This window comes from Aphis gossypii, chromosome 1, assembly GCF_020184175.1.
Source record: "Aphis gossypii isolate Hap1 chromosome 1, ASM2018417v2, whole genome shotgun sequence".
In the NCBI taxonomy this organism is placed as follows: Eukaryota; Metazoa; Arthropoda; class Insecta; order Hemiptera; family Aphididae; genus Aphis; species Aphis gossypii.
In genome coordinates this window covers 84,332,436-84,343,699 of record NC_065530.1, presented here as the reverse complement: position 1 = coordinate 84,343,699, position 11,264 = coordinate 84,332,436, and positions in this window count along the sequence as shown.

The window sequence follows — 11,264 nt, the reverse complement described above, 5'->3', positions numbered from 1 at the left end:
ATACTCATTAGTTACTATTAATTTATGCATATCTCTTAAATTAAATTGGATAAAATACCTACTTTAAAATGAAATTTGTGTTACAATTCTTAAATTTATTTTGAAGTATACTACGAAATTAACAAACCACATACATCTGCCATTACATCATTGTAATGTTATATATTATGTTTAAATAGAAGCTTTTTATTATTATATTTTAAATATTGAGACATTTCTCTCACTACTAAGAATAACTTCTGTTATCGGTTGATACAAAATTTGATACTCTGATTTTAAAAGAATAGATCGAAAATGGTTCTTAACGAATAATTATATATACTATACTCACTTTGTTCGTCTGTGTTATTAATAACTTAATAATCAATATATATGTATTTGATAATAATAATAATGTAAGAGTATTATTCATTAAACGATTTCACGAATTATAAAAATTCAATATTTTTAATCTTTAATTTAATGATATTTTCAACAAATATTTTTGACGATGTATTGTTATTTAACAAGGATACAACATTATGGCGGTAGTCAATTACTCTCTGGAAAAGCTCGCTGGTAGGTACTTTGTTTGCAGTTCATTACGATACTAAAAGATATATTTTTTATTCTGACGATAACTATCAAAAGGCAGTTATAGAAATAAAAAATGTCATTATTGTTAAAATTTTTAATAAAAAAAAATAGCTATATTATAAATTAATCATTAGAACTACAAAGACAAGGAATAAGAGTTTAAAATATTAATATCTATATACCTACAACTAGGGCGTGATACCACGTAGTACTATCTTAATACTACCAGTTAGGTATAGGTATTAAAAATGCATTATTTTTAAAACGAGTGATAAATAAATTTTCATATTATAATGTATTTATCATTAAAACTACAAAGACAAAGAATAAGGATTTAAAATATTAATATCTATATAAGTAGTGCGTGTTTATCATGAAAACGATATTGAGAAAAATGAACAATAGTTAACATCTTAACCTAGTGTAGTTATATTTTATAAAAAAACAGACCTAATTTAAAATTTAAATTAAAAATGTATTATATCTTTTATCTGAATATTAATTGTTCTTTGAGCATCAATAAACTATAAGCAAATTGATATAATACTTTAAATGACACATAATAAATCTGTTAAATAATTGTATACCTATATTAAATTATATAATATTATAACATACTTTTAATTCTTTTTTAAAGTAATATATTAATTAAAGTAGGTGTAAAATGGGGATTCTAGAACCTCCTCCCCCTTAAATTTACATGTAAAAGGATATGCATGGCCTGTATAGGCAACAACTACACAGCTCCTCCCAAACTTGTATTAATTACTCAATATAGGCAACCCGCAACACGCATAAACCCAACACCATCACCAGATCCTACACGTAACCGGCATATATTTTATACCTTCTCCTTCAAACCCCCACCTTTTGAAGAAAAATAATATATATAATATTCTGATTTCGACTAAATATGACACCTGACCATCAAATATTTTTCCCCTTCCCAATCAATTATATTTCTTCCCCTTTTATTTACACACACACACACATAACATATTTACCATCACATACATACTAAACGCAGTACACACACATATTACATAAGTAATCTTACATCACACACACACACGCACACATACACAACAACCAAACATATTATATATATTAGTTAACATATCGATACCTATTTTATTCATTTACGAATAAGCACCTAGCTAAATCATACGTTATGCATAGGAATGTTTCACACACACACATACACGCACACACATAACAGCTTCACATACATTAAACCTTTTCAAACATACGTTGTCCATAACAAACCCATAATGAGGGATGTGGTATCCCTGTCACCAAGTCCGTCCCAGAATGATAAACATCGCCGATTGTTGTTTGCGCATTGGTATTATTATTTTTGATATTTTTTTCATTTAAATTTCATAATCAAAAAACACACACAAGTGTTAACAACATTTTAAGATCAATATTAGAAAACGAACTATTTTTTTATCTACTAACAGTGTTTATTTTTAGTAACGACTCAAACATAGTATAGGTACTCTTCTTTAGTAAAGTCAATCCATATTTAAACAATTTTTATTATTGGTTTGATTTCTAATTCGAAACTTCAAATTTATTATTGTATTAAATTGTTTGGAAAATATCTTGCCTCTATAGTTTGTCGACTCTATGGCAAAAATTGATTCGTGGAATTGTAACCCTGATATTGATATCGCATACTTTTGGGATGATGATTTCGTCGATCCTGCCGAATATAGAGCAACTTCATCAACATCTACATGAAAATAAATTAGAATTGTCCATGATAACAACCGCGGCGAAGTCAGAGTAAGAAAATAAAAATTAAAGATCATATTTCAACCTGTAAGTGAACTATTTTCGTTTAATTATCATTGTATATATAGTTATGGTTCCCTTAATGTCGATACAATAGAGAATAGATAAAATAGACGAACACGTAGTTACCTACCAAAATAATATGTACTTTCAACAAACGACCAAAATTTGTTTTCAAAAATATAAAAAAGAGAGGGTGCACTATACTTTGTACAATATATATTTCATACAGAATCATTCGTATACATAAATAACTACTATGTAGATAAATACATATGATATTACACAATATTAATTGCTATTTGTTTTATGTTGCAGATATTATATGTATCGTAGTAATAATTCGTTGAATTCCGAAGACGACAAACTCAACAAACCTCATGAAGATGAAAGTTTTTCAGAAATACCTATAACATATAATATAGAGACATAATAGTATGAAATTTAAATTAACATATAACATAATATAATAATACAATAAGCAAAAAAAATTATTGAAATTATTATTCTTTGCTTATTATATTATGTTATATGTTAATTTTAATTCTATTCCATTATGTCTTTATATTATATACAGTATGTTTTTTATGATATAATATTTATATTTTGCACTATCATTTATATTTACTTAAAATAATTAATAATTGTTTAAATAATAAGAAGATTCATTGTAATCATAATTACACAACTGTTTGTTGAGTTTTTTCATAATAAATTTAGTTATTCGTATTTTTAACAGTGAAATATGACTGCGATCATTTCAAAAATACTCAATACTAATTAAAGGAACGTCGCACTATTATATAAAATAATAATAATATGTAATATCTCCAAATTTCATGTGAAAGGCCACGAAAAACCGTTTTTTTAGCAAAAAAAACACATTATGAACAATATGTGGCGAAGAAGTAGGTTATGACATTCAAAATTGCACAGTTATGATCTTATATAGGTACGATGACGAAACGATGTACCATCATAAAAACGTAAAAAATATCAACATAAATTTTTTCAGTGATTAGTGAATTTTTAATAGTTTGTAAGTGCATAGAATTCACAGCTTTGGTTATGACAATTAATATTGTAATATATAATATATATGTATATATATATATATTCGTTTGATGCTCTAAATTATTTCAACAGAATACAGATAACAATCAAACTAAAACGTTAAAATACATCGTTTTTTCGTGTATTATGGCATTATATACTTTATTAATATTATTACAGCATAATTCACTGTTTACTATAAATTTAGTCACAAGCTCACCCTATAGTTTACTATTCGCACAGTTACCATTGTGTTTCCTAACTTTGTGTTTATACTATATTTGGTGGTCGATTAAGTAAGGGATACATTTTTATGTGTGACCTGCGCCACGAGATATTATAACATGTTTGTCAATGTACACCCCCCCCCAAAAAAAAATCCTTATTAACCATTTTAGTGATTGCAGTTACTCAGTAGTTGTTGCAGTTTTTTTTTATCATCCGGTTCAATGGACAGATACCATATCCTACAAGGCGTTTAGTATAGGCAACTTATATGATACTTTTGATAAAATTTCAATTCGTTCTAAAAATGACTAACAAGTGGACGTTGTATCATTACCATAAATGATTATTCTGTTTGTAAAATTTAATTTTAATGGTGCTTTGACATTTGAGTATACTTCTATACTATTATAATAAGCAAAATTATCCATAGTGTTCCTACAATTTTATTTTATATATATACTTTTAAAATATTAAAATAATAGACTATTGATAAACCGAAGTGATGTGAAATGATGAAGTTTTTTTCAATGTTTATGCTTTTTAATTCACTGTTATTTTATTTTTTTTTGTTTTATAAACATTTTTAAATTGTTTGTAAATCGAAAAAAATTAATTAATACTTATAGCCAATAGGTATGTTATTTTCTGTATAAAATAACAGCGCTCACACTCTTAAAGAGTACAATAATCATAAAATTTTAGTATAATAAGAAAAATTATTTCCAAATATTTACGATCTTTGTCAAATACGTATTTTCCAACTTTAAATGCACTTAAAATAATCATAGTTATTAAATTTGGGACTTTTTTTACTACTTTATTTCCACCAGATAAGATTATTTTTTTTGGGAGACTTTTATTCGGGAATTTGTAATTTATATATTATTTCCGTATTTATAAAATCACTGAAATTAGTGAGAACAAATAAAACTAACACATTTTATATTACGCAGTATAGTCATATAGTAGACAATATACATGGTATAATTAACATGTTTTAGGAGTCTATAAATTTGTAAATATAGATGAAACGGAATGGAATAAAACAAATAGAAATAAAAACACTGTTTAATTAATATACCTATGTGCTATAGGTATTAATTTATTTAAAATTTATAATACAAATATATAAACATAAAAATAGATAAATAATAATTTCTAAATAATTTAATGTACAGTCTTCTATTTTATTTTTCTAGATTCATAGTCTGCAACATGATCTTCAAATGTTGAATATCTTCCTCGGTAATAATATTTAAATTTGACGTTGAATAAAAGATACCCATTGAGTCCAAATATCTTTTTATTTCTTTGTTTTTGTCGTTGTTGATTACATTAGTGTTTACATGTTTATTTTTCTCGCTTGTAAATTGGTTGTGCTTTTCAATCAGGTTTTTGTTTATATTTAAAGCAATAACTTTAAAGATTAATTTAAACCAATAATTGGTACTGAGAAAAGTTAAATTGTCTTTAAACATAATGCTGTTGCTTTTTAAAAAGTCTTTGTAATTTTCGTGTTTGATATCTACACAATCAACATAATTCTGTTCATAAATATTTCTTAATTCCACTTCTACGTCATAGCTTGAGTATTTGGCTATATCTACGATTATTTCTTCAGATAGCCAATGTAGTGAAGTATTTCCAAATTTATTTTTTATACAATCAATCCAATGAGGTTTAGGACCAACTATGTGATACTTTGAACAAAATGGTTTTTTAAAATCTTTACAGTCGTTGCATAGATTAGAATTCGGACATTTTGAACCAATATTTTCATTATTTAAAATATTATGGTTTATATCCTTTATACATTGGTCCTTTGTGGCTACTCTTGCAGTATAAAGATCCGCTGAGCCAAATAACAATTCAAATATTTCTGATAGTTCAGGTTGTAAACTGTTGAAATACGTCCATATTTTGATACAGTCGTCTCTTTCTGATTTTACACCACCCTTCATTTTTATTTTGAGTAGTATGAATAGTTTATACACTCTTATTTAATATCTGTACATATTTCATAAACATGAATACAATTTAAACGGTTCCGTGTCATAAAATCTTCGAAATAATATCTTTGGTCAAAATATTTTATAACCACAGTTATATAAAACAACATATATATGTTTTTTATATATCTGTGCTTATAACTTATGACCAAAAATGTCTTTGATTGAAATATCAATTATACTGATTTTTTTTAAAAATCGTTATTCATATAATTAACTTAATTGTTATGCGTATTATCATAGATATCGAAGGGGCTTATAGATATTCAAATTAGGTAGACGAATCAGGTATAAAGTAACATTTCCTCAAAAGTCAAAGGCTGTGATTTAATGATATATAAACCGGCTAAAACGCTCAGCTGTAGTTAAATTACAAAAATCCCACCTAATAATCAGATAAGGTTTTTACAGTTGTTGTCTTAATGAAATAATGTGTGACATATTTACATATAATATTTATACAAAAATATTTATATGATTAATATGTGTATACCTAGCAATTATTCTAATATGTACAATAAAATTTGAAATGTAGAATAGCTGGTCGCAGATATAATAATGATATTTTGTAATAACACCAATAACTAATAAGCTGATAAAAATCAGTATGAATGATATTTTATTCAAAGACATTTTTGTTCAAAAATATTTTGACCAAACATATTATTTTGAAGATTTTTTGACCAATCACCATTTAAACGAATGTTATTTTTTGCTGTTTTCATGGCACTAAGGCAGCACTGATTTTATTTTTATTGTTATCAGTCTCTGATAAATTAATTTATTGTTATCAATATTATCATTTCAATTTAAGATTTATAATGGTTCATTAAGATTTGGTGTGTATTACTGTTGGAGTAACGTATTTCTTCCGTCGATTTTTTATGTAACACCCAATAATATTATGTTCACGTCACACGGTATTAATTACATCAGTGACAAATTTATTAGTGTGTTGAAAATGAGATCGGTGCACGGCCGCGGCGACCAGTTTTCATCGGCTCCGTGCAGACCACCTGCTGATTCAACTTGTCGTGTTCTCTCGGACGCTCCGGTCACCTGTGCTTTCGACTTGCTATTTTGTATGGCAAGTGGCAACCGCGTCCGACCGTGTCGTACGAAACAATGCGGCTCAACGCATCTTACTATACTATTTAAATCATTTGAGCTCATCGGCAGTCGATATTGAAATAATGCGACGCTCTTGTCTTTGGCGACGCGTCGGAACAAAGCCACGCCCATACGCACAGTAGATGGCCGCCCGTACCGATCTCATTTTTAATATACCATATTATAATAAACTTATCCAAAAATTTATTTTATGTTATCTTATATAATAAGATATTGGTGGTTTGATTTAGTGTGATGTAAGATTACTTATGTAATATGTGTGTGTACTGCGTTTAGTATGTATGTGATGGTAAATATGTTATGTGTGTGTGTGTGTGTAAATAAAAGGGGAAGAAATATAATTGATTGGGAAGGGGAAAAATATTTGATGGTCAGGTGTCATATTTAGTCGAAATCAGAATATTATATATATTATTTTTCTTCAAAAGGTGGGGGTTTGAAGGAGAAGGTATAAAATATATGCCGGTTACGTGTAGGATCTGGTGATGGTGTTGGGTTTATGCGTGTTGCGGGTTGCCTATATTGAGTAATTAATACAAGTTTGGGAGGAGCTGTGTAGTTGTTGCCTATACAGGCCATGCATATCCTTTTACGTGTAAATTTAAGGGGGAGGAGGTTCTAGAATCCCCATTTTACACCTACTAATTAACAATCCTAAAATAAAAACCAAATTCTAACACTAAACTAAGTTTTATTTATTCTTAAATACCATGATTTGTTATCACTAATCATGTATGTATGTATGTAATATTGTAATCATGTATTATAGGTAAGAAATATTGTTATAAGATATATTTTTTCTAAATAATACTTTTATAAAATAAGTATTTATGACAATTTATTTTTATAAAACTTAATTTTATAAAATTTAACTCTTCTAATTATAACACACAACTATTGAACACTTAACTACTTTTCTAAAAATGCATATTAAATTTGTTTGTATAATATGAGTTTTTAATATTTTTATTCAAATTGAATGTAGATTGCAAAACACATTTCATAAAAAATCATCGTGTACTCTTAATAAGGTTTAAAAATAAAACTAAAATGCAACTATTTTTTTATTTGCATTCTATAATGCATCCTATAATATTAATCAATATATTGAACTTAAATACTTTACCTAATATTTATTAACTATAATAGACGAAACGTATATTATCTGGAAATATTGTTAGCTAAAACAGTTTGTTCAACAATTCAAAATCTTAAAGTAGCATATGAAAAAATTATAGTGATGACATTTTTATTTGAAATTTGAATATAAAATACTCGTAGGTACTTTTTAAAATAATTTTTGCTTGTCAATTTGGTTTGAAATTAGGTCTTAAATCCATTTTGGGTTACAAAAAATTAGGTATGAACAATTGCATACTATGATGTTAAACATTTAATAAAAAATATATATATTCTTTTGTCACAATACCTAAATATAAACGATATAGCTATAACACGCATAATTCCATAATATGGTATTAAAAAACAAGTAGAACTTGATTAAATTGCTTTAAAATAAATCTGTTAAATGTATATTTTACTATACTATACTATAGGTAAATATTATATTAACAGATTTTTCAAGTTATGTATAGTACTGTATATGCCATGTATTACGTTTTGTTTATAATTTATTGATATTCAAAGAAAAAATAATATTCAGACAAAAATCGTAATATGTATTAAATTTTTTATTTGAATTTCAAATTAGCTCTATTTTTTTCAAATACACCTATACTGACTGAATTAAGATATTAATAACTGTTCATTTTTATCATCATCGTTTTCATGACAAACACGCACTAGTTATACAGATATTAATATTTTAAATCCGTATTCCTTGTCTTTGAAGTCTCAATAATAAGTTTATAACATAAATATACAACACAACTATATTTTTGTTACCGATATAACAGTAATGAAATTTCTTGATTCCTATACTCACCTACCGATAGTGTTAGAAACATCACAATATATCTTTTAGTATCGTAATGGATATTGAATAATGAACAAGGTGCCAGATAATAATATATTTCCTAGCATTGTATGCTCCTTATTAAATCACGTTCTATCGTCAAAAATATTTGATGAAAATATTATTAAATTTAAATTTACAATTATTGAATATAATTTTATAATCCGAGAAATCATTTAGTAAATAAGATATGTTTCCATTGTTTTTTTTTTTTTTTTTTTAACAAATATAGGTATAACAATAATCAATAAAACTCATTAAATCACTGGTATACTGGTTTATCTAAATTCTAAATCATCCTATCAAAGATCAATCTACCCAATTCTCCAAGCAAATTACACCATTAATACAGTTATATATTTTATTTTATTTCATATTAAATATTATAGAACACACACTATTGTATAAAAATAAATTAAATAACCCACACTGTTAGAAATGTCGGCAATCTTAAACATTACCAAACAAAAACCCTACTACCTCTCTTATTTGTCGATATCGATTCTAATGAAAGCGACAGTGATATTTTTTCGATAACTTCTCTTTTACAAAAGTCAAAGTAAAAGAACCCTATAAAAAACAACAAATACCACAGTGGCAAAATTGTCAAAGCCCTGATCAAACAAGATCCTACTGCGCGTATTAAGCCATGGGTGTCAAATGTGAGGGAAATCACCCTTCTACCTCTTATACAAAATCACCAAACCATCCTGAATAATGTGCCGTCTGTGAAGGAGTATATTCAGCCAACTACAAACGCTGCACAATATACATGAAATTAAGCCACAAAAACAACATCACCTCAGTAAAAAAAAATATTAAATAATATAGATATTAACGTATTTAGGATTTATTAAAAACAGAACAATATTATGTCCATTTCGAGGAAACAAAATTAAACGATAAAAATAATAACTGATGAGTAACAAATTCACAAAAATCTGAATTTTTTAGTGTATGCGACCACGATGGAAATAAATAAATAATAATTATTGTAATTTTTCAATACTTATTAAAAGTTAAAACTCGGTTATCGATCGTATTTTATTAATTTACTGTACGGAAAATATGTAATTTGAATAAACGAAATATGAATAGATGACTAAATATTAAAAATCTCCTTAATGGTAATTTAATTTGACAATAAAATGTATTAATAAGTTTTTCTGGTTGGTATTATATAATATCATTTTATATTTAAGTTATTACTTATTATGCTTCCTTAATTATTATTAATACCTACCACAATTATGTAGCAAACGTTAACGACTTACGTTCTCATGAATTTGATACTCATCTTTATCATTTAATGTTTTTTTCTCAAAATAAAAATATTATTAGCGATGGTAATGGAATATTGTTATATTTTTAAAAGAAATTTCCATTGACAACAAAATGAAAATACCTACTATAATGTAATACAGACATAGTTATATAGGTGTATACCATCGACCTTATGCGAGGAGGGTGCGGAAGAAAAATGTTATTTCATTATAAGAATAATGTTTGTATCAATTTTCGAAATCTATTCTATAGAAATGGTGTTTTCTTAAATTTCTTAAATTATTGTAAATAATGATATAGAACCATGGTTGAAGTATATTTTTATACTATATAATATGACTGGGTGTGACTTGGATTGAGTTGGATGCCTGGCATTTATAAATTGTACAAGGCCTCTTAAATGACTCAAATCAAAGCTAAATTTGACAGTGTCTGTTGGACTTTGGGGTCCGATGCAGAACTATGAGGGCCTCAAAAATATTTATTATTTTTTTTCTAACGGTATTATAATTTTATAAACTTATAAGTCTTGTTACCGTTTTAAATTTGAATGTATAAGTTACAAGACACAAAATTAATAGCTGCTTAGTATAAACGATATTTTTTTATTATTGAACACGAAGATATAAAAATGACTTAGTAAGTATATACCTACTATTACATTAAATTATTTTTATTATGTAAGTAATTAAAATTGTAAATAGGTGTCGAATCGTTATAGAAGCGATTTATCGATATAATATGTTGAACAAGATAATAACAATGAATTGAACTTTTCAGTGTTTGTCAATACATTGTGCTCACTGCCTCGTAGTAAATGAGTATGACGCGCGTTGCCTATTACCGATGCAACTTTTTGTAGGGTGTATCAAGATTATTTTCATAGTTCATCACAACATATTTAGTATTATAATTCCTATTAATAATTGAATTACGAATTCACGAAAACAAGATAATATCGTTATACTATTTATACTATATATGTTGTTTATCATAACTATATTTCGTACCGTAATCGAATTTTCTAAGTACTTGGTACTAATTAGGTTTTCTTATAATTAAATTATGAATATAAAATAATTTGAATATTCAACGAGCCAATACACCTATATTACCGTCTTCATGAACTGTTATCGATAACAACCCGTTTAAGAAAACCAGACGGCTGCCACATAAGTCTCGGATTACGTATTATTGGCACAATATTA